Source organism: Muntiacus reevesi, chromosome 2, assembly GCF_963930625.1.
Source record: "Muntiacus reevesi chromosome 2, mMunRee1.1, whole genome shotgun sequence".
NCBI lineage: Eukaryota > Metazoa > Chordata > Mammalia > Artiodactyla > Cervidae > Muntiacus > Muntiacus reevesi.
The window spans coordinates 139,134,804-139,159,551 of record NC_089250.1 but is presented as its reverse complement, the minus strand read 5'-3'; the positions used below and the strand labels follow the sequence as shown (position 1 = coordinate 139,159,551).

General features: G+C 38.7%; 1 pseudogene; it reads right to left on the bottom strand.

Annotated features, from left to right (window-relative positions):
- The window catches only part of LOC136157281 (cytochrome P450 2C9-like), a 61,605-nt pseudogene extending 37,167 nt beyond the window's left edge, over positions 1-24,438 (bottom strand).
- Between the last annotated feature and the right edge of the window lie 310 nt (positions 24,439-24,748).

Here is a 24,748-nt window from a genome sequence, read left to right as displayed (position 1 = left end):
CTGACCCCACACGGTCTGCAACAGATCCAGAGAAAGTCCTAGATATATTTTTACTATTATCATCTTTAAATATAAATTTTTTTAAGTTCCCTATTACTCCATATTTTTTCATTTTTATAATCTACTATTACCTTGCCAAAAAAAAAACAACCCTATTTTTAAAGCAAACTTCATATATAAATATTCTATAATTTTTCTTTGTTTTTGTTGTTGTTTTTTAATATTGTATTTTTGAGAATCTAACCTCTACTCTAGATTTTTTACTTTGCTTTTGGTATTTGTTATCAACTTTGTACCTTTAAGAACCCAATCGTCAGTACCCATTTTTACTTGGGAGTGAGATCACAGGCCTGATTGCTCTCTCCCACTTTTGACTCTCCTTTTTCTCCACCAGGACACCTCTATCTCTACCCCTACCCCTTTTCTTCTCAGCCCAACTCTGTGAATCTCTTTGTGTGTTCTGGGCTGTGAAGAACACTTAGGGAACTGATTACTGGCTGGATCTGTCTCTCTCCTTTATTTCCCCCTTTTATCCTCCTGGCCACCTCTGTCTCCTTCCTCCGTCTTCTCTTCTCTGTAAAACTCCATGAACACTTCTGAGGGAACCAGACTGTGGAGAGCACATAGGGAAGTGACTACTGGCTAGCTTGCTCTCTCCCCTTTTGATTCCCCCTCTTCTTCTCCTGGTCACCTCTATTTCCCTCCTCCCCTTTCTCTTCTCCATGATAATCTGTGTACCTCTCTGGATGTCGTTCACTGTGGAGAAACTTTCCATCATTCACCTAGATGTTTTATCATCAGTGCTGTATAGATGGAGAAGTCTTGAGGCTACTGTAAGGATAAGACTGAAAACCAGAAGCAGGATGCCTAAGTCCAAATCCTGAGAACACCAGAGAACTCTTGAGTCCAGGGAAGAGTAATTGATAGGAGCTCATCAAACACCTCCATACCTACAATGAAACCAAGCACCACCCAAGGGCCAACAAGATCCAGAGCAAGACATACCATGCAAATTCTCCAGTAACAAAGGAACATGGCCCTGAGCTTCAATATACAGGCTGCCCAAAGTCACACCAAATCCACTGACATCTCAAAACTCATTACTGGACACTTCATTGCACTCCAGAGAGAAGAGATCCAGCTTCATGCACCAGAACACCAACACAAGCTTCCCTAACCAGGAAACCTTGACAAGCCACCTGTCCAACCCCACCCACAGAGAGGAACATCCACAATAAAGAGGAACCACAAACTGCCAGAATACAGAAAGGCCACCCCAAACACAGCAATATAAACAAGATGAAAGGGCAGAAAAACACCCAGCAGGTAAAGGAGCAGGATAAATGCCCAACAAACCAAACAAAAGAGGAAGAGATAGGGAATCTACCTGATGAAGAATTCCAAACAGTGATAGTTAAAATAATAAAAAATCTTGAAAACAAATTGGAGTTACAGAAAAATAGCCTGGAGACAAGGATTGAGATGATGCAAGAAAGGTTTAACAAGGACCTAGAAGAAATAAAAAGGAGTCAATATATAATGAACAATGCAATAAATGAGATAAAAACCACTCTGGAGGGAACTAATAGTAGAATAATGGAGGCAGAAGATAGGATAAGTGAAGTAGTAGATAATAGTAGATAAAGGAAACAGAGAGGAAAAAAGGAAAAAGGAATTAAAAGAAAAGAGGACAACCTGAGAGACCTCTGGGACAATGTCAAATGCCCAAACATTCGAATCATAGGAGTCCCAGAAGAAGAAGACAAAAAGAAAGACCATGAGAAAATACTTGAGGAGATAATAGTTGAAAATTTCCCTAAAATGGGGAAGGAAATAATCACCCAAGTCCAAGAAATCCAGAGAGTCTCAAAAAGGATAAACTCAAGGCAAAACACCCCAACACACCTATTAATCAAATTAACAAAGATCAAACACAAAGAACAAATATTAAAAGCGGTAAGGGAAAAACAACAAACACACAAGGGGATTCTTATAAGGATAACAGTTGATCTTTCAATAGAAACTCATCAAGCCAGAAGGGAAAGGCAGGACATAGACAAAGTGATGAAAGAAAATAACCGACAGCTCAGATTACTGTACCCAGCAAGGATCTCATTCAAATATGAAGGAGAAATCAAAAACTTTACAGACAACCAAAGCTCAGAGAATTCAGCACCACCAAACCAGCTCTCCAACAAATACTAAAGGATCTTCTATAGACAGGAAACACAGAAAGGGTGTATAAACTCAAACCCAAAACAATAAAGTAAATGGCAATGGGATCATGCATATCAATATGCATATCAATCATGCATACCTTAAATATAAATGGGTTGAATGCCCCAACCAAAACACAAAGACTGGCTGAATGGATACAAAAGCAAGACCCCTATATATGTTGTCTACAAGAGACCCACCTCGAAGCAAGGGACACATACAGACTGAAAGTGAAGGGCTGGAAAAAGATATTCCATGCAAATAGAGACCAAAAGAAAGCAGGAGTAGCAATACACATATCAGATAAAATAGACTTTAAAACAAAGGCTGTGAAAAGAGACAAAGAAGGACACTACATAATGACCAAAGGATCAATCCAAGAAGAAGATATAACAATTATAAATATATATGCACCCAACATAGGAGCACTGCAGTGTGTAATGCAAATGCTAACAAGTATGAAAGGGTAAATTAATAATAACACAATAATAGTGGAAGACTTTCATATCGCACTCACATCTATGGATAGATCAACTAAACAGAAAATTAGCAAGGAATCACAAACTTTAAATGATACAATAGACCAGTTAGACCTAATTGATATCTATAGGACATTTCACTCCAAAGCAATGAATTTCACTTTTTTCTCAAGCACACACGGAACCTTCTCCAGGATAGATCACATCCTGGGCCATAAATCTAGCCTTGGTAAATTCAAAAAAATTGAAATAATTCCAAGCATCTTTTCTGACCACAATGCAGTAAGATTAGATGCCAATATCAGGAGAAAAATTATTAAAAATCCCAACATATGGAGGCTGAACAATACGCTGCTGAATAACAAACAAATCACAGAAGAAATAAAAAAAGAAATCAAAATAGGCATAGAAACGAATAAAAATGAAAATACAGCAACCCAAAACCTATGGGACACTCTAAGAGCAGTGATAAGGGAAAGGTTCATAGCAATACAGGCTTACCTCAAGAAATAAGAAAAAAGTCAAATAAATAACCTAACTCTACACCTAAAGGAACTAGAAAAGGAAGAAATAAAGAACCCCAGGGTTAGTAGAAGGAATGAATCTTAAAAATTAGGGCAGAAATAAATGCAAAAGAAACAAAAGAGACCATAGCAAAAATCAACAAAACCAAAAGCTGGTTCTTTGAGAAGATAAATAAAATTGACAAACCATTAGCCAGACTCATCAAGAAACAAAGGGAGAAGAATCAAATCAACAAAATTAGAAACAAAAATGGAGAGATCACAACAGACAACACAGAAATACAAAGGATCGTGAGACTATTATCAGCAAATATATGCAAATAAAATGGACAACTTGGAAGAAATGGACAAATTCTTAGAAAACTACAACTTTCCAAAACTGAACCAGGAAGAAATAGAAGATCTTAACAGACTCATCAGGGAAGCATGGAAATCGAAACTGTAATCAGAAGTCTTCCAGCAAAAAAAGCCCAGGACCAGAAGGCTTCATAGCTGAATTCTACCAAAAATTTAGAGAAGAGCTAACACCTATCTTACTCTTCCTGAAAATTGCAGAGGAAGGTACACTTCCAAGCTCACTTTATGAGGCCACCATCACCCTAATACCAAAACCAGACAAAGATGCCACAAAAAAAGCAAACTACAGGCCAATATCACTGATGAATATAGATGCAAAAATCCTTAACAGAATTCTAGCAAACAGTGTCCAACAACATATTGAAAAGATCATACATCATGACGAAGTGGGCTTTATGCCAGGGATGTAAGGATTCTTCATTATCTGCAAATCAATCAATGTGATACACCATATTAACAAATTGAAAAATACAAACCAAATGATTGTCTCAACAGATGCAGAGAAAGCCTTTGGCAAAATTCATCATCCATTTATAAAAACAAACAAACAAAAAACCAAAAAATAAAAACCCTCCAGAAAGCAGGAATAGAAGGAACATAGTAAAAGTTATATATGACAAACCCTCAGCAAACATTATCCTAAATGGTGAAAAATTGAAAGCATTTCCCCTAAAGTCAGGAACAAGACAAGTATGCCCACTCTCACCACCACTATTTAACATAGTTTTGGAAGTTTTGACCACAGCAATCAGAGCAGAAAAAGAAATAAAAGGAATCCAGATAGGAAAAGAAGTAAAACTCTCACTCTTTGCAGATGACATGATCCTCTGCATAGAAAGCCCTGAAGACTCCACCAGAAAATTACTAGAGCTAACCAATGAATATAGTAAAGTTGCAGGATATAAAATCAACACACAGAAATCCCTTGCATTCCTATACACTAACAATGAGAAAACAGAAAGAGAAATTAAGGAAACAATAACATTCACCATTGCAATAAAAAGAATAAAATACTTAGGAATATATCTACCTAAAGAAACAAAAGACCTATATATAGAAAACTATAAAACACTGGTGAAAGAAATCAAAGATGACACAAACAGATGGAGAAATATATTGTATTCATGGATAGGAAGAATCAGTATAGTGAAAATGAGTACACTATCCAAAGCAATCTATAAATTCAATGCAATCCCTATCAAGCTACCAATGGTATTTTTCAGAGAACTAGAACAAATAATTTCACAATTTGTATGGAAATACAAAAAGCCTCGAATAGCCAAAGCAATCTTGAGAAAGAATGGAACTGGAGCAATCAACCTGCCTGATTTCAGTCTCTACTACAAAGCCACAGTCATCAAGACAGTATGGTACTGGCACAAAGACAGAAATATAGATCAATGGAACAAAATAGAAAGCCCAGAGACAAATCCACACACCTACGGACACCATATCTTTGACAAAGGAGGCAAGAATATACAATGGAGAAAAGACAATCTCTTTAACAAGTGGTGCTGCGGAAACTGGTCATCCACTTGTAAAAGAATGAAACTAGAACACTTTCTAACACCATACACAAAAATAAACTCAAAATGGATTTAAGATCTAAATGTAAGACCAGAAACTATTAAACTCCTTGAGGAGAACATAGGCAAAACACTCTCCGACATAAACCACAGCAGGATCCTCTATGACCCACCTCCCAGAATATTGGAAATAAAAGCAAAAATAAACAAATGGGATTTAAATAAAATCAAAAGCTTCTGCACAATGAAGGAAACTATAAGCAAGGTAAAAAGACAACCTTCAATATGAGAGAAAATAATAGTAAACAAAGCAATTGACAAGGGATTAATCTCAGAAATATACAAGTAACTCCTGCAGCTCAATTCCAGAAAAATAAAAGACCCCATCAAACAGTGGGCCAAAGAACTAAACAGACATTTCTCCAAAGAAGACATACAGATAGTTAGCAAACACATGAAAAGATGCTCAACATCACTCATTATCAGAGAAATGCAAATCAAAACCACAATGCGGTACCATGCGATGCCAGTCAGAATGGCTGCTATCAAAATGTCTACAAGCAATAAATGCTGGAGAGGATGTGCAGAAAAGGGAACCCTCTTACACTGTTGGTGGGACTGCAAACTAGTACAGCCACTATGGAGAACAGTGTGGAGATTCCTTAAAAAACTGGAAATAGAATTGCCATATGACCCAGCAATCCCACTGCTGGGCATACACAGTGAGGAAACCAGAATTGAAAGAGACAGATGTACCCCAATGCTCATTGCGGCACTGTTTATAATAGCCAGGACATGGAAGCAATCAAGCAGATGAATGGATAAGAAAGCGGTGATACATATAGATAATGGAATATTACTCAGCCATTAAAAAGAATACATTTGAATCAGTTCTAATGAGGTGGATGAAACTGGAGCCTATTATACAGAGTGAAGTAAGCCAGAAAGAAAAACACCAGTACAGTATACTAACGCATATATATGGAATTTAGAAAGATGGTAACGATAACCCTGTATGCGAGACAGCAAAAGAGACACAGATGTATTGAACCGTCTTTTGAACTCTGTGGGAGAGGACGAGAGAGGGATGATATGGGAGAATGGCATTGAAACATGTAGATTATCATATGTGAAACAGATCGCCAGTCCAGGTTCGATGCATAATACAGGGTGCTCGGGGCTGGTGCACTGGGGTGATCCAGAGGAATGGGATGGGGAGGGACGTGGGAGGGGGTTCAGGATGGGGAACACATGTACACTCATGGTAGATTCAAGTCAATGTATGGCAAAACCAATACAATATTGTAAAGTAAAAAAATTTTTTTTAATCAATTAAAAAGTAAATAAATAAATAAAATAAAAATGCAGCAGCAGTATTTGAATAGACACACAATACATTTAAATAAGTAATAAAATGTAAAACAAAAAGGACTACATCAAAGAAAAAAGCTTTATTGAACAACAAATTAAATACTAAAGGCAACCTATAAAATGTGAGAAAATATTTGCAAACCATACATCTTATAAAGGGTTAATAGCCAAACTATGTAGAGAACTCATACAACTCAGTAAAAAGAACAACAACCTGATTAAAAATGAGCAGAGGAACTGAATAGACATTTCTCCAAAAAGACAGTCAGATGGCCAACAAGTGCATATAAAGGTTCTCAATATTACCAGTTGTCAGGAAAATGCAGATCAAAATCACAAAATGCGTGTTATTGATAGGATGAAAGTGTTAGTTGCTCAGAAATGTCTGACTCTTTGCAACCCCCATGGACTATAGATTGCCAGGATCATCTGTCCATGGAATTCTCCAGGCAAGAATAGTGGAGTGGGTTGCCATTCCCTTCTCCAGGGCCTCGTCCTGATCCAGGCTTCTAACACAGGTCTCCTGCATTGCAGGCAGATTTTTTACCATTTGAGCTAGTAGGGAAGCCTTTGGTAGAATGGCTACCATCAGAAAGTCAAGAGATAAGGGTTGCCTATGATGTGGAGAAAATGGAACTCTTATGCACTGTTGGAGTGAATGTAAACTGGCACATATTCACAGTACACAACATATGGAAACTAAGTGTCCATCAACTGTTTAATGGATAAAGAAATATATATATACACATACATACATACACACACACACACACACAGGGAGTTGACCCTTGAACAACATGGGGATGAGGCACTGACCCTCCAAACAGTCAATAAGTCCATGTATAACCCTACAGTTGGACCACCATATCTGCAGTTACATGTTACAGGATACAACCAAGCATGAGTCATGTAGTACTATATATTTTGCAAGTACTTATTGAAAAATAACCACATACAAGTGGACCCACGAGTTCAAATCCATGTTGTTCAAATGTCAACTGTATATACATCCATAGATGCAATGGAATACTATTCAACCATGAGAGGAAGGAAATCCTTGCATTTGTCACAACACGAATGGATCTTGAGCACATTATGCTGAGTGAAATAAGACAAAGAGGCCAGACAAATACTACAGGATATAATATATATGTGGAATCTAAAAAAAAAAACAAAAACACAAAACAAAAAAAAAAAAACCTAATTATAGAAAGTAGAAGGGTGGTTACCAGGGGCTAAGAAGTCAGGGAAATGACGAGATGTTGGTTAAAGAGAACAAACTCCCAGTTAGAAAATGAATCAAGCATGGGGATCTAATGCACAGCATTATGATTACAGTTAACATAATCATTACTGAAAGTTGCCAAGAAATTAGACTTTATATGTTTTCTAAGGAAAGGGTAATTAAGCGACTTGGTGGAGGTGTTAAACAAGGCTATATGGAGGTGTTAATCTGCATATATGAGTATATAAAATAAACATATTGTATACCATAAACTTACACAATATCAATTATATCTCAAAACTGGGAGAAAATATTGAATGCAGACCACACTCATTCAGGAAGTTGATTTTTAAAAAACTGGATATGTACGTGTAGTTACAGCTACAGCATAGGAACAATGTACAGTTCAGCAGAAAACTATTCATTGTCTATAGTTCATCTTTTTGTGATTTTATGGGAGCTATTCTGCAACTTTCTAAATTTTCAATAATAGTGATGCAAAGAAATTCTTGTCTATAGACATACAAACTCTGTTCTTTCAGATTCAATGACTTTCGTAGATAATTTGCCTTCATTTGCACATTCACATCAACATTCTTTTACACTAAATAAATTTGAAGTTTTCTATCCATGTTCTTTGAACCGCTTGGAACACCTTGTTACAACTGATTATAACTGATTTCCTCATTAATGAAATAAATAGTATCTTTAATTTGTTTTCATTAAAAAAAAATAAAGAAGACTGGATAACAGATATCTGAAAAGATGCTCAATGTCACTAATCATTAGGTTCCGTGCTAGTCTCAGCTTATCAATAACCAATGCTGAGGTTGGACCAGTCCTTGCATTCATATTTTGATTATGGAGCTTTTTCAAAAAATTAAAAGTAAAATTACTGTATTACCCAGAAATTCCACCTCTGAGTTTTTATCCAAAAGAACTGATTTGGGATCTCAGAGATATTTGCATTCCCTTGTTCACAATAGCCAAGATGTGGAAAGAACCTAAAGATCTCGCAATAATTACTGAATTTAAAAATGTTTAAATACAAACACTGAAATATTATTCAGCCATAAACATGAAAGAAATCTTGTCACATGCTGCAATATGAATGACCTATAAGCACATTTTGCTAAGTGAAAAAGTCAATCACAAAAGGACCAATGTTGTATGATTCCACTTACATGAAGTAGCCAAAGTAAGTCAAATTCATAGAAACAGAAAGTAGAATGCTGATTAGCAGGGCTTTGGGGAGAGGAAATGGAGAGTTCAATAGAGTATCAGCCATACAGGATGACAGTCTAGAGGCCTGCTGTACAAGAGCATGATTACAGTTAAGAATAGTATCATGTACACTCAACATGTTAAGAGGCTAGATAACATGTGTTTTTTGTTTGTTTGTTTAGTACAAAAATTTCTAAATGTTTCAAAGAAATGGTAGGGCATGGAACAAAAGGAACATGTGTATTTAGCAACTCCTATCAGAGTCATTGTGATGAACATTATATGCCCGGTAGTGGGAGGTAAATAATTACCAGAAATTTGTATCAAAATCCAATAAAGATGAAGCAAATTTTATCAAACTGAAAATAGTGTCAAATTTCACTTAGAGAAGACAGGGTAAAAATGTATTGATTAGGTTGAAATCTACTTAAATAAAACATTTAATATTAATAACTTTGTTTTTGTGTATTTTGCTGAATTATGACATAGCATTTATTTTTAAAATATAAATATAGTGAGTATTCAGTAACAAGACATAATAAATGCTGGTATTTTTAAACAGTGCTGCCTTAACAGAGAATTCATGATTAAGGAGAATTGCATGAAGATATTCCTAATGGACTGAAACCATAGATGGCAGAACTATAGGCCAGAACTGTAGGCCTGGGTCCTGGAAGTAAATTTCTCTGTGAGGCTGGACATATAAATTTAGTTCCATTAAGTGAATACATATGACATTTGTTTCATGCTCCATAAGGATATGAGGAGGTCATTCCCACCCTGTCCACTTAACAAGTATTCCCAAGTGAAATGCTCTGGAATAGACAATATATTTGTGAGATAAGAAAACCACTGTTCTCCCTTTCAGGAAATGACTCAAAACTGTTTTTAGTGATTTCTGATTTTATTAAAATAAAGCCTAGGAGAGACTATGAATAAATGACCTTTTATAACAACACAGTATGTGCAATCTTGGGAGCATACATACAATAAGCATAGATACACAAAAGCCCCCTTGGTTCCTTGCTTCACACCCTATTCCCTCCATCTGAGGACTGACAACCACTATTCATGGCAAAGATATGGCCATTCCTATAATGTTTCCAAGGGCATCACTGGAGAAGTGAGTAGTCCGTTAAGGTCAGAGTTAGAGTATAGCATCACCCACCATTGGTTTTTCTCAACTCCTCCACAAAGCAACCAGCTTCCTCTTGAATTTGATCCCCAAGACTCCTCTTCCCCATCCCGAAATTCCACAGGGTCAGGAGGGAGAAATGCCAGGTCTCTTTCCATATCTTCCCACTGCTGAAAATGATTCCTACCAGGAGAGGAAACAGAGACTAAGAGGGAGGCTGTGCTGCACATGGCAGCCTTAGAGATGAAACAAGGTATGTTTCGGGGTTCTTCAAATTCCTCTCTTCCATCCTCTCCACAGCCAGCCATGGGTGAAGCAATGCTGAACACACACACATGCACATCTACTAAGTCCTTCATTAGATCTTTCAGTCAAAGGCAAAATGCCTCTTCCAGAAAACTCCTCTCCCAGATCAATTAGGGCTTTTTTCACTGCTTCATACCCATGCAAGACCTCAGTGGGCTTCATACTGAAATAGGAAGGGTGATACTTTTGAGAGCTGAATATGGAGATGCATGAATAACAAAAGAAGTCAATATTTGATAACATATTGTGCCTGGTACAAAATGTATTATCCTAGATGGCGGAGTAGAAGGATGTGTGCTCATCTTCTCCTGTGAGAACTCCAAAAATACAACTCACTGATGAACAACCATCGACAGGAGAATGTTGGATCTCACCAAAAACAAATACCCCATAACCAAGGGCAAAGGAGAAGCCACAGCAACATGGTAGGAGGGGCAAAATATCACGTTTAGAATCAAACCCCATACCTGCCAGAGACACTCAGAGGGCTCAAACAAACCTTGTGTGTACCAGGACCCAAAGACCCCGCAGAGACTGAGTCAGAAGTGTGTTTGAGTGTCACCTGCAGAGGTATGGGTCAGCAGCGGACTACTGCAGGAGCAGGGGCTCTGGATGCAGTAGACCTGGGTATGGCATAAGCCCTCTTGAAGGAGGTCACCACTAACCCTACAATAGACCCACTAGAACTTACATAGGGCTGGGGAAACAGACTCTTGGAGGGCACAAACAAAACCCACTAGAACTTACATAGGACTGGGGAAACAGACTCTTGGAGGGCACAAACAAAACCTTGTGCACACCAGGACCCAGGAGAAAGGAGCAGTGACCCCACAAGAGACAGACCCAACTTGCCTGTGAGTGTCCAGGAGTCTCGGGTGGAGGCATGGGTCGGTGGTGGCCAGCTACAGGCTTGGGGTCACTGAGTGCAGCAGTGGGTGCCCAGGACATTTTGAAAGAAGTGGCCATTATCTTCATTACCTCCACCATAGTTGGGCCTCAGGTTGAACAACTGGGGATGGGGGAACACAGCCCCACCCATCAACAGAAAATTGGATTAAAGATTTACTGATCATGGCCCCGTCCATCAGAACAAGACCCAGTTTCCCCCTCAGTCAGTCTCTCTCATCAGGAAGACTCCATAAGCCTTTTCTCCTTCTCCATCAGAGGGTAGACAGAATGAAAAATACAATCACAGAAAATTAATCAATCTGATCCCATGGACCACAGCTTTGTCTAACTCAATGAAACTTTGAGCCATTCCATGTAGGGCCACCCAAGACAGATGTGACCAGGCAGAGAGTTCTAACAAACTTCTCCAGTGGTCCACTGGAGAAGGGAATGGCAAACCACTTTAGTATTCTTGCCTTGAGAACCTCATGAACAGTATGAAAGGGCAAAAAGATAGGACACTGAAACATGAACTCCCCAGGTCAGTAGGTGCCCAATATGCTACTATAGATCAGTGAAGAAATAATTCCAGAAAGAATGAAGAGACAGAGCCAACGCAAAAACAACACCGAGTTGTGGATGTGCTTGGTGATGGAAGTATATTCTGATGCTGTAAAGAGCAATACTGCATAGGAACCTGGAATGCTAGGTCCATGAATCACGGTAAATTGGAAGCTGTCAAACAGGAGATTGCAAGAGTGAACACTAACATTTTAGGAATCAGCAAACTAAAATGGATTGGAATGGGTGAATTTAACTCAGATGACCATTATATCTACTACCATGGGGAAGAATCCCTTAGAAGAAATGAAGTAGCCATCATAGTCAACAAAAGAGTCCAAAATGCAGTACTTGGATGCAATCACAAAAACGACAGAATGATCTCTGTTCATTTCCACAGCAAACCACCGAATATCACAGTAAACCAAGTCTATGCTTCGACCAGTAATGCTGAAAAACCTGAAGCTGAATGGTTCTTTGAAGACCTACAAGACCTTTTAGAACTAACACCCAGAAAAGATATTCCTTTCATTATAGGGGGCTGGAATGCAAAAGTAGGAAATCAAGAGATACCTGGAGTAACAAGCAAATTTGGCCTTGGAGTACAAAAAGAAGCAGGTCAAAGGCTAATAGAGCTTTGCCTAGAGAACACACCGGTCATAGCAAACACCCTCTACAAACAACACAAGAGAAGACTCTACACAGGGACATCACAAGATGGTCAATACTGAAATCAGATTGATTATATTCTTTGCAGCCAAAGATGGAGAGCTCTATACAATCAGCAAAAACACCTGGGAGCTGATTGTGGCTCAGACTATGAACATTTTATTGCCAAATTCAGACTTAAATTGAAAAAAGTAGGGAAAACCACTGGATGGAAAACCATTCAGATATTACCTAAATCAAATCTCTAATAATTATACATTGGAATGAGAAATAGATTCAAGGGATTAGATCTGATAGAGTTCCTGAAGAACTATGGATGGAGGTTCGAGACATTGTACAGGAGGCAGTGATCAAGACCATCCCCAAGAAAGAGAAATGCAAAAGGCAAAATGGTTGTCTGACGAGACCATACAAATAGTCTCCTATTTGTAATAGAAAAGAAAAGACTCGAAAGACAAAGGAGAAAAGGAAAGATATATCCATATGAATGCAGATTTCCAAAGAATAGCAAGGAGAGATAAGACAGTCTTCCTCAGTGATCAATGCAAAGAAATAGAGGAAAGCACTAGAATGGGAAAGACTAGAGATCTCTTCAAAAAATTAGAGATATGAAAGGGAGGAGCCAAGATGGCAGAGGAGTAGGACGGGGAGACCACTTTCTCTCCTACAAATTCATCAAAAGAATAACTGTACGCAGAGCAAACTTCACAAAACAACTTCTGATCGCTAGCTGAGGTCATCAGGCGCCCAGAAAAGCAGCCCATTGTCTTCGAAAGGAGGTAGGACAAAATATAAAAGACAAAAAATGAGACAAAAGAGCTAAGGACGGAGATCCGTCCTGGGAAGGGAGTCTTAATAGAGGACGTTTCCAGACACTGGGAAACCCTTACCCTGGCGGGCCTGGGGGAAGTGTTTGAATCTCGGGTGTCAACCTGACTGGGAGAGAAACAATAAATAAAACCCACAGATTACGAGCCTAAAAGCAACTCCCAGCAGAAAAGTGCCCCAGACGCCCGCATCCGCCGCCAGCAAGTGGGGGCGGAACGGAGAGGAGTGGGCAACATTGCTTGGGGTAAGGTCCGGGCCTGAGTGCCCTGAGGACAATCGGAGGGAGCTTTTGTGAGTTGCCAACTTGAACTGTGGGAGAGCAAAAGAGAGAGAGAAAATTAACCGGCCTGAACACACTGCCGGCTGTTCGCAGAACAAAGGGACCGAGATTCTGGATGGTCGACAACCGCCGGGAGGGTCGTGGCGAGACACAGGGCACAGGCACCCGACTGGCGGGCGGGGACTGGGAATGGGGACACGGAGGGCAGAAGGCGCACGCACCAGACTGGCGCCGGCGGAAACTGAGACTGGGACTGCGGAAGGGAGTGGGCATGCCGTACCCGGGGAAAGTGTGCCCGTCAAGCCCCTGGCTGCCTGAACCGCTCTGATGGGGAAGGCACAAAGAGCAGGTGCAGCTTTTTGTTCCGCGCTTTTGTGGAACACCTGAGGGCTGGAACCGCGCGCAGCGCAGGGTGGCTCCATATAGAGCTGCCGGGAGCCCGAGCAGTGCAGAGGGAGAAAACAGCGCCAGTCCCTCCCTGCAGTGCCGGCCCCTCCCCGCAGCGCTGGCCCCTCCCTGCAGTGCGACGGAACTAGCTACCTGAATAAGAGTCCACCTCCGCCCGCCTGTGTCAGGGCGGAAATGAGGCACTGAAGAGATCGGCAAACAGAAGCCAAATAAACAAAGGGAACCGCTTCAGAAGGGACTGGTGCAACAGATTAAAATCCCTGAGGAAAACACCGACTACACCGGAAGGGGCTTGTAGATATCGAGAAGTGTAAGCTGGAACGAGGAGCTATCTGAAACTGAGCCAAACCCACACTGACCGCAACAGTTCCAGAGAAACTCCTAGATATATTTTTACTTTTTTTTTTTTTAAGTAAGAAGAAATAATTTAAAAAAAATTTTTTCTTTGCTATTTTTTCTCTTTTATTTTCCGTTAAAATTCCCTATTACTCCACCATTACTCCTTGACTTTCATTTACATAGATTTTTATGATTTTTTTAATCAGGGGAAAAAATTTTTTTTTCTTCTTCTTATTTCCTTATTCTCCTCTATCTTCTATTTTTCTTTTTCTCTTATTTCTTTTAAAGTCCTCTAGTACTCCTCTACTACTCCTTAATTTTCATTTTCAATACACTATAACCTTGCAAAAAAAAAAAAAAGGGAAGCCCTATTTTTAAACCAAACTTCATATATATTTCTAAAATTTTTTTGTGTGTGTTTTGGTTTTTTGTTTTTAATATAGTATTTTTAAGAGTCTAACCTCTACTCTAGATTTTTAATTTTTGTTTTTCAGTATATGATATAAATTGTGAACATTTAAGAATCCAATATTCAGTTCCCATTTTTATTCAGGAGTGTGTTGATTATTCTCTCCCAATCTTGACTCTCTGTTTTCTACCTCAGAACACCTCTATTTCCTCCTTTCCCCTTCTCTTCCCAATCCAATTCTGTGAATCTTTGCGGATGTCTAGGCTACGGAGAAAACTCTGGGAACAGACAACTGCGTAGATCTGTCTCTCTCCTCTTGAGTCCCCCCTTTTCTCCTCTTGCTCATCTCTATCTCCCTCCTCCCTCTCCTCTTCTTCATGTAACTCTGTGAACCTCTCTGGGAGTCCCTAACGGGGGAGAATCTTTTTGCCATTAACCTAGAAGTTTTATTATCAGTGCTGTATGGTTGGAGAAGTCCTGAGACTACAGGAAGAATAAAACTGAAATCCAGAGGCAGGAGACTTAAGCCCAAAACTTGAGAACACCAGAAAACTCTTGACTACATGGAACTTTAAGTAATAAGAGACCGTCCAAAAACCTCCATACCTACACTGAAACCAACCACTACCCAAGAGCCAACAAGTTTTAGAGCAAGACATACCACACAAATTCTCAAGCAACGCAGGAACATAGCCCTGAACATCAACATACAGGCTGCCCAAGGTCACACCTAACACATAGACCCATCTCAAAACTCATTACTGGGCACTCCATTGCTCTCCAAAGAGAAGAAATCAAGTTCCACGCAACAGAACACCGACGCAAGCTTCCCTAACCAGGAAACATTGACAAGTCAATCGTCTAACCCCACCCACTGGGTAAAACCTCCACAATAAAAAGGAACCACAGACCTCCAGAATACAGAAAGCCCATTCCAGACACAGCAATCTAAACAAGATGAAAAGGCAGAGAAATACCCAACAGGTAAAGGGACATGAAAAGTGCGCACCAAGTCAAACAAAAGAGGAGGAGATAGGGAATCTACCTGAAAAAGAATTTAGAATAATGATAATAAAAATGATCCAAAATCTTGAAAACAAAATGGAGTTACAGATAAATAGCCTGGAGACAAAGATTGAAAAGATGCAAGAAATGTTTAATAAAGACCTAGAAGAAATAAAAAAGAGTCAATTAAAAATGAATAATGCAATGAATGAGATCAAAAACACTCTGGAGGGAACCAAGAGTAGAATAACGGAGACAGAAGATAGGATAAGTGAGGTAGAAGAGAGAATGGTGGAAATAAATGAAGCTGAAAGGAAAAAAGAAAAAAGGATCAAAAGAAATGAGGACAACCTCAGGGACCTCTGGGACAATGTGAAACGCCCCAACATTTGAATCATAGGAGTCCCAGAAGACGAAGACAAAAAGAAAGGCCATGAGAAAATACTCGAGGAGATAATAGCTGAAAACTTCCCTAAAATGGGGAAGGAAATAGCCACCCAAGTCCAAGAAACCCAGATAGTCCCAAACAGGATAAACCCAAGGCGAAACACCCCAAGATACATATTAATCAAATTAACAAAGATCAAACACAAAGAACAAATACTAAAAGCAGCAAGGGAGAAACAACAAATAACACACAAAGGGATTCCCATAAGGATAACAGCTGATCTATCAATAAAACATTCCAGGCCAGAAGGGAATGGCAGGACATACTGAAAGTAATCAAAGAGAATAACCTACAACCTAGATTACTGTACCCAGCAAGGATCTCATTCAGATATGAAGGAGAATTCAAAAGCTTTACAGACAAGCAAAAGCTGAGAGAATTCAGCACCACCAAACCATCTCTTCAACAAATGCTAAAGGATCTTCTCTAGATAAGAAATGCAGAAAGGTTGTATAAACGTGAACTCAAAGCAACAAAGTAAATGGCAACGGGACCACACCTATCAATAATTACCTTAAATGTAAATGGGTTGAATGCCCCAACCAAAAGACAAAGATTGTCTGAATGGATACAAAAACAAGACCCCTATATATGCTGTCTACAAGAGACCCACCTCAAAACAAGAGACACATACAGACTAAAAGTGAAGGGCTGGAAAAAAATATTTCATGCAAACGGAGACCAAAAGAAAGCAGGAGTTGCAATACTCATATCAGATAAAATAGACTTTCAAATAAAGGATGTGAAAAGAGACAAAGAAGGACACTACATAATGATCAAAGGATCAATCCAAGAAGAAGATAGAACAATTATAAATATATATGCACCCAACATAGGAGCACCGCAATATGTATGGCAAACGCTAACGAGTATGAAAGAGGAAATTAATAGTAACACAATAATAGTGGGAGACTTTAATACCCCACTCACAACTATGGATAGATCAACCAAACAGAAAATTAACAAGGAAACACAAACCTTAAATGACACAATGGACCAGCTAGACCTAATTGATATCTATAGGACATTTCACCCCAAAGCAATCAACTTCACCTTTTTCTCAAGTGCACATGGAACCTTCTCCAGAATAGATCACATCCTGGGCCATAAATCTAGTCTTGGAAAATTCAGAAAAATTGAAATCATTCCAGTCATCTTTTCTGACCACAGTGCAGTAAGATTAGATCTCAATTTCAGGAAAAAAATTGTTAAAAATTCAAACATATGGAGGCTAAGTAACACGCTTCTGAATAACCAACAAATCATAGAAGAAATCAAAATATGTATAGAAATGAATGAAAATGAAAGCACAACAACCCAAAACCTACGGGACACTGTAAAAGCAGTGCTAAGGGGAAGGTTCATAGCATTACAGGCTTACATCAAGAAACAGGGAAAAAAAAACAAATAAATAACCTAATTCTACACATAAGGCAATTAGAGAAGGAAGAAATGAAGAACCCCAGGGTTAGCAGAAGGAAAGAAATCTTAAAAATTAGGGCAGAAATAAATGCAAAAGAAACTAAAGAGACCATAGCAAAAATCAACAAAGCTAAAAGCTGGTTTTCTGAAAAAATAAACAAAATTGACAAACCATTAGCAAGACTCATCAAGAAACAAAGAGAGAAGAACCAAATTAACAAAATTAGAAATGAAAAGGGTGAGATCACAACAGACAACACTGAAATACAAAGGATCATAAGAGACTACTACCAGCAGCTCTATGCCAATAAAATGGACAACTTGGATGAAATGGACAAATTCTTAGAAAAGTATAACTTTCCAAAACTGAACCAGGAAGAAATAGAAGATCTTAACAGACCCATCACAAGCAAGGAAATCGGAAGTGTAATCAGAAATCTTCCAGCAAACAAAAGCCCAGGACCAGATGGCTTCACAGCTGAATTCTACCAAAAATTTAGAGAAGAGCTAACACCTATCTTACTCAAACTCTTCCAGAAAATTGCAGATGAAGGTAAACTTCCAAACTCATTCTATGAGGCCACCATCACCCTAATTCCAAAACCAGACAAAGATGCCACAAAAAAAGAAAACTACAGGCCAATATCACTGATGAACATAGATGCAAAAATCCTTAACAAAATTCTAGCAAACAGAATCCAACAACATATTAAAAAAATCATACACCATGACCAAGTGGGCTTTATCCCAGGAATGCAAGGATTCTTTAATATCTGCAAATCAATCAATATAATACACCACATTAACAAAGTGAAAGATAAAAACCATATGATTATCTCAATAGAGGCAGAGAAAGCCTTTGACAAAATTCAACACTCATTTATGATTAAAACTCTCCAGAAAGCAGGAATAGAAGGAACATACCTCAACATAATAAAAGCTATATATGACAAACCCACAGCAAGCATCACCCTCAATGGTGAAGAATTGAAAGCATTTCCCCTGAAATCAGGAAGAAGACAAAGGTGCCCACTCTCACCACTACTATTCAACAGTTGGAAATTTTGGCCACAGCAATCAGAGCAGAAAAAGAAGTAAAAGGAATCCAGATAGGAAAAGAAGAAGTGAAACTCTCACTGTTTGCAGATGACATGAACCTCTACATAGAAAACCCTAAAGACTCTTCCAGAAAATTACTAGAGCTAACCAATGAATATAGTAAAGTTGCAGGATATAAAATTAACACACAGAAATCCCTTGCATTCCTATATACTAACAATGAAAAAAATAGAAAGAGAAATTAAGGAAACAATACCATTCACCATTGCAACAAAAAGAATAAAATACCTTGGAGTACATCTGCCTAAAGAAACAAAAGACCTATACATAGAAAACTATAAAACACTGATGAAAGAAATCAAAGAGGACACAAACAGATGGAGAAATATACTGTATTCATGGATTGGAAAAATCAATATTGTCAAAATGGCTATTCTACCCAAAGCAATCTATAGATTCAATGCAATTCCTATCAAGCTACCAACGGTATTTTTCAGAGAACTAGAACAAATAATTTCACAATTTGTATGGAAATACACAAAACCTTGAATAGCCAAAGTAATCTTGAGAAAGAAGAATGGAACTGGAGAAATCAACCTGCCTGACTTCAGACTCTACTACAAAGCCACAGTCATCAAGACAGTATGGTACTGGCACAAAGACAGAAATATAGATCAATGGAACAGAATAGAAACCCCAGAGATAAATCCACGAACTTATGGACACCTTATCTTTGACAAAGGAGGCAAGGATATACAATGGAAAAAAGACAATCTCTTTAACAAGTGGTGCTGGGAAAACTGGTCAACCACTTGTAAAAGAATGAAACTAGAACACTTTCTAACACCATACACAAAAATAAACTCAAAATGGATTAAAGATCTAAATGTAAGACCAGAAACTATAAAACTCCTAGAGGAGAACGTAGGCAAACACTCTTCGACATAAATCTCAGTAAGATCTTCTATGACCCACCTCCCAGAATATTGGAAATAAAAGCAAAAGTAAACAAATGGGACCTAATGAAACTTAAAAGCTTCTGCACTACAAAGGAAACTATAAGTAAGGTGAAAAGACAGCCCTCAGATTGGGAGAAAATAATAGCAAATGAAGAAACAGACAAAGGATTACTCTCAAAAATATACAAGCAACCCCTGAAGCTCAATTCCAGAAAAATAAATGACCCAATCAGAAAATGGGCCAAAGAACTAAACAGACATTTCTCCAAAGAAGACATACAGATGGCTAACAAACACATGAAAAGATGCTCAACATCACTCATTATCAGAGAAATGCAAATCAAAACCACCATGAGGTACCATTACACGCCAGTCAGGATGACTGCTATCCAAAAGTCTACAAGCAGTAAATGCTGGAGAGGGTGTGGAGAAAAGGGAACCCTCTTACACTGTTGGTGGGAATGCAAACTAGTACAGCCACTATGGAGAACAGTGTGGAGATTTCTTAAAAAACTGGAAATAGAACTGCCATATGACCCAGCAATTTGATTTCTGGGCATACACACCGAGGAAACCAGATCTGAAAGAGACCCGTGCACTCCAATGTTCATTGCAGCACTGTTTATAATAGCTAGGACATGGAAGCAACCTAGATGCCCATCAGCAGATGTATTGATAAGGAAGCTGTGGTACATATACACCATGGAATATTACTAAGCCATTAAAAAGAATTCATTTGAATCAGTTCTATTGAGATGGATGAAACTGGAGCCCATTATACAGAGTGAAGTAAGCCAGAAAGATAGAGAACATTACAGCATACTAACACATATATATGGAATTTAGAAAGATGGTAACGATAACCCCATATGCAAAACAGAAAAAGAGACACAGAAGTACAGAACAGACTTATGAACTCTGTTGGAGAAGGTGAAGGTGGGATGTTTCAAAAGAACAGCATGTATATTATCTGTGATGAAACAGATCACCAGCCTAGGTGGGATGCATGAGACAAGTGCTCGAGCCTGGTGCACTGGGAGGGCCCAGAGGAGTTGGGTGGAGAGGGAGGGGGGAAGGGGGATCGGGATGGGGAATACGTGTAACTCTGTGGCTGATTCATGTCAATGTATGACAAAACCCACTGAAATGTTGTGAAGTAATTAGCCTCCAACTAATAAAAAAAATTTAAAAAATAAATAAATAAACAAAATATTAGAGATACGAAGGGAATATTCAACGCAAAGATGCTCGCAATAAAGGACAGAAATGGCATGGACCAAGAAGAAACAGCAGATATTAAGAAGAGGTGGCAAGAATACACAGAAGAACTGTACAAAAAAGATCTTCATGGCCCAGAAAACCATTATGGTGTGATCACTCACCTACAGGCAAACATCATGGAATACGAAGTCAAGGGGGCCTTATGAAATATTACTACGAACAAAACTAGTGGAGGTGATGGAATCCCAGTGAGCTATTCCAAATCTTAAGTGATGATGCTGTGAAAGCACTGCACTTAATATGTCAGCAATTTTGGAAGACTCAGCAGTGGCCACAGGACTGGAAAAGTCAGTCTTCATTCCAATCCCAAAGAAAGGCAACACCAAAGAATGCTCAAACTACCACACAATTGCATTCATCTCACATGTTAGCAAAGCAATGCTCAAAATTCTCCAAGCCAGGCTTCAACAATATGTGAACCAAGAATTTCCAGATGTTCAAGCTGGATTTAGAAAAGGCAGAGGAGCCAGAGATCAAATTGCTAACATCAGTTGGATTACTGAGAAAGCAAGAAAGTTCCAGGAAGACATCTATTTCTGCTTTATTGACTATGCCAAAGACTTTGACTGTGTGAATCACAATAAACTGTGGAAAATTCTGAAAGAAATGGGAATACCAGACCACCTGACCTGCCTCCTGACAAATCTGTATACAGGTCAAGAAGCAACAGTTAGAACTGGCCATGGAACAACAGACTGATTCCAAATCAAGATAGGGGTACATCAAGGCTGTATACTGTCACCCTGGTTATTTAACCTATATGCAGTGTATATCATGAGAAATGCTGGACTGGACGAAGCACAAGCTGGAATCAAGATTGCCGGGAAAAATATCAATAACCTCAGATATGCAGATGACACCACCCTTATGGCAGAAAGTGAAGAAGAACTAAAGAGCCTCTTGGTGTAAGTGAGAGAGGAGAGTGAAAAAGTTGGATTAAAGCTCAACATTCAGAAAACTAAGATCATGGCATGTGGTCCCATCACTTCGTGGATAGTAGATGGGGAAACAGTGGAAACAGTGACTGATTTTATTTTCTTCAGCTCCAAAATCACTGCAGGTGGTGACTGCAGCCATGAGATTAAAGGATGCTTACTCCTTGGAAGAAGAGTTATGACCAATGTAGACAACATATTAAAAAGCACAGATATTACTTTACCTTTATGGTCTGTCTAATCAAAGCTATGGTTTTTCCAGTAGTCATGTATGGATGTGGGAGTTGGACTGTAAAGAAAACTGAGCACCAAAGAATGGATGCTTTTGAACTGCAATGTTGGAGAAGACTCTTGAGAATCCGTTGGACAGCAAGGAGATCCAACCAGTCTATCCTAAAGGAAATCAGTCCTGAATATTCATTGGAAGGACTGATGCTGAAGCTGAGACTCCAATACTTTGGCCACCTGATGCAAAGAACTGACTCATTGGAAAAGACCCTGATGCTGGGAAAGATTGAAGGCTGAAGGAGAAGTGGGGATGAGGATTAGTTTGTTGGATGGCATCACTGACTCGATGGACCTGAATTTTAGTAAACTCTGGGAGTTGGTGATGGACAGGGAAGCCTGGTGTGCTGTAGCCCATGGAGTCTCAAAGAGTCAGAAAAGACAGTGACTGAAGTGAACTGATTATGCTTTTATTCTGCCACATATAGCTTTAATATGTCTAAGTTTGATACATAAACACGATGATAACTGTTATAATTACCACTTATGGATGTTCTGTAATGCCAAACAATGGCCCAAGTAACTGGTACACAGATTACAATTAATCCTCATTTAACAGCTTATTTATGATCTCCAAAGAAGAAGATTTAGCTTCTGAAGGAGGGACCAAGTTTGATCACTGAAGAGCTTTTTTATATCAGAGTTTTAAGTAAGAAAAGGGACAGACAGTTTCTGACATAGACATCAGAATGGGGACAGAGAGTGCCTCCCTTGTTAGCCTAGTTATATATTTTTAAATTGGTTATTACAATAAATCAAAAGAATGTCTCAAGGTTTAAAGATCTTACTAAACCCACTCCCACAATTTACACTTTATGAAGACAGGATTAGAAATAACAATAGAAAGATCTTAACATACCCACTGCCATATATACTTTCTAAGATAACAGGATTAGTCAGAAGATTTTCAAGGAGAAACTGTCCTCAGGCAGGATACATTGTTGTTATATAATCCTTACTACAGAGTTTAAACTGAGTTGTTTGTTGTGTAATCATCAGTTCCAGGCTCAAAGGAAAAAAAAAAAGTTTTATGTGACTAAGAGGAAGGAATGTAGAGAAAAAAAGAAAAAGATGTTTGTCCTTTCCTCCTCCTTGAGAATTCCAGACCCTTATCTCCTCTTTCAGAGCCCCAGGCATCTTATCAACCTCCCTAGGAATTAACTCTCTCAATATCAGCACCTTCAGCTGGTTTATTTGTCCTACTTATAAATAAGGAAACTAAGGTCAGGAAATTCCATTTCCCTTTCTAATGTTCTGTGGCTACTACATAGAAGATTTGTATTTGAAATCTTAGTCAGCCTCTTATTCTTGAGCAATGAATATATCAATCCTCAGGGCCCACCTTTAAACCATCACCCAGCTGATTACTTCAGAACCACTTGTATGATTCTTCCCACAGGAGAATATATTTGCTAGCCATATGATGAATAGTAGAATTCCATATTAATAAAAAATAAATTCAGATAACTCTAATGCCCATCTTAGTTTGAGGTGGACTGGTGTCACTAACACAGAAAGGGAGGAAAGCATCATAGAGGCAGCACCAGGACATGCAGCATCTCATGGAAGAACAATTCCTTCCATCCTACAGTATTCACAGTGTACAGATGGCAGCTTCCTGCAGGATCCAAATGAATGCTGCTGCCACCAGTAGGACCCTGGCTGTTGATTTCTTTCTTTCATTCATTCAAGTTGGTCCTGCATGTAGAGCTATTTCCTTAATACTAATCACAACGTGCTTCTTCAGAAAACTTCTACTTTCATGGCCATCTGAACAAAACACACTGCTTGTATAATAAGAGACTTCTGCAAGGAAACCTCTAATCACAAAACACTTCACTTACCTTTAATCAAAAGTCATAGCAAGTGCCTGTAAAACAAAGGGAAGGAACACTCCCAGCTTTTGCCACTTTATTATTTTGATTCTACCATATGTGAAAAGACTTAAATATTTCTCTACTCACAAACACATTACTTTATTTCTCTATTTATCAAATATCAAAATTTATGAGGAGTAATTTGCTTCACACTGACTTGTTTTAACAGTGTGCTCATAAGTATATGCACTTATTTTTTAAATTGAGCTTAAATTACTTACCTTTTGCAAGACAGTGGAGAAGCATAAAGCCTACTTATATGGAATAAGGATTTGCCAATATTCTTAACATCTAACTGTAGGATGTTTCCAAGAATTGGGAGAGGTGTGGGGCTGGGCAGGAGCTTCCCTTTCCCAGAGCTCTGTTTCCAGAGTAAGAAGAGAAGCAGACAGGAGAGACAGACTACTAGGACCACAGCCAGATCCACTGATGTCTTCTCTTCTAACTCAGACGACTGTGAGCCTGAAATCTAAAGCTTTTATAAGCTAAACAGTCCCTATGCATTCAACTAATGCCTTACTAAAATAAACAGACAAATCAATCACACCCACTTTGCAAACTATTCTGAGTAGACTTTGCCCCAATGATAAAAATAAAAAAACTGTCATTTAGTCTTGTTTTTCCTCTGTCCAATGATGACTCTGGAGATGATCATTTAAATGAACTAGTTTGGGACACAGATTTGGTCTTTTTTTTTTTTAAGTGCTTCCACTGTGCAGCCAGAATTTAGA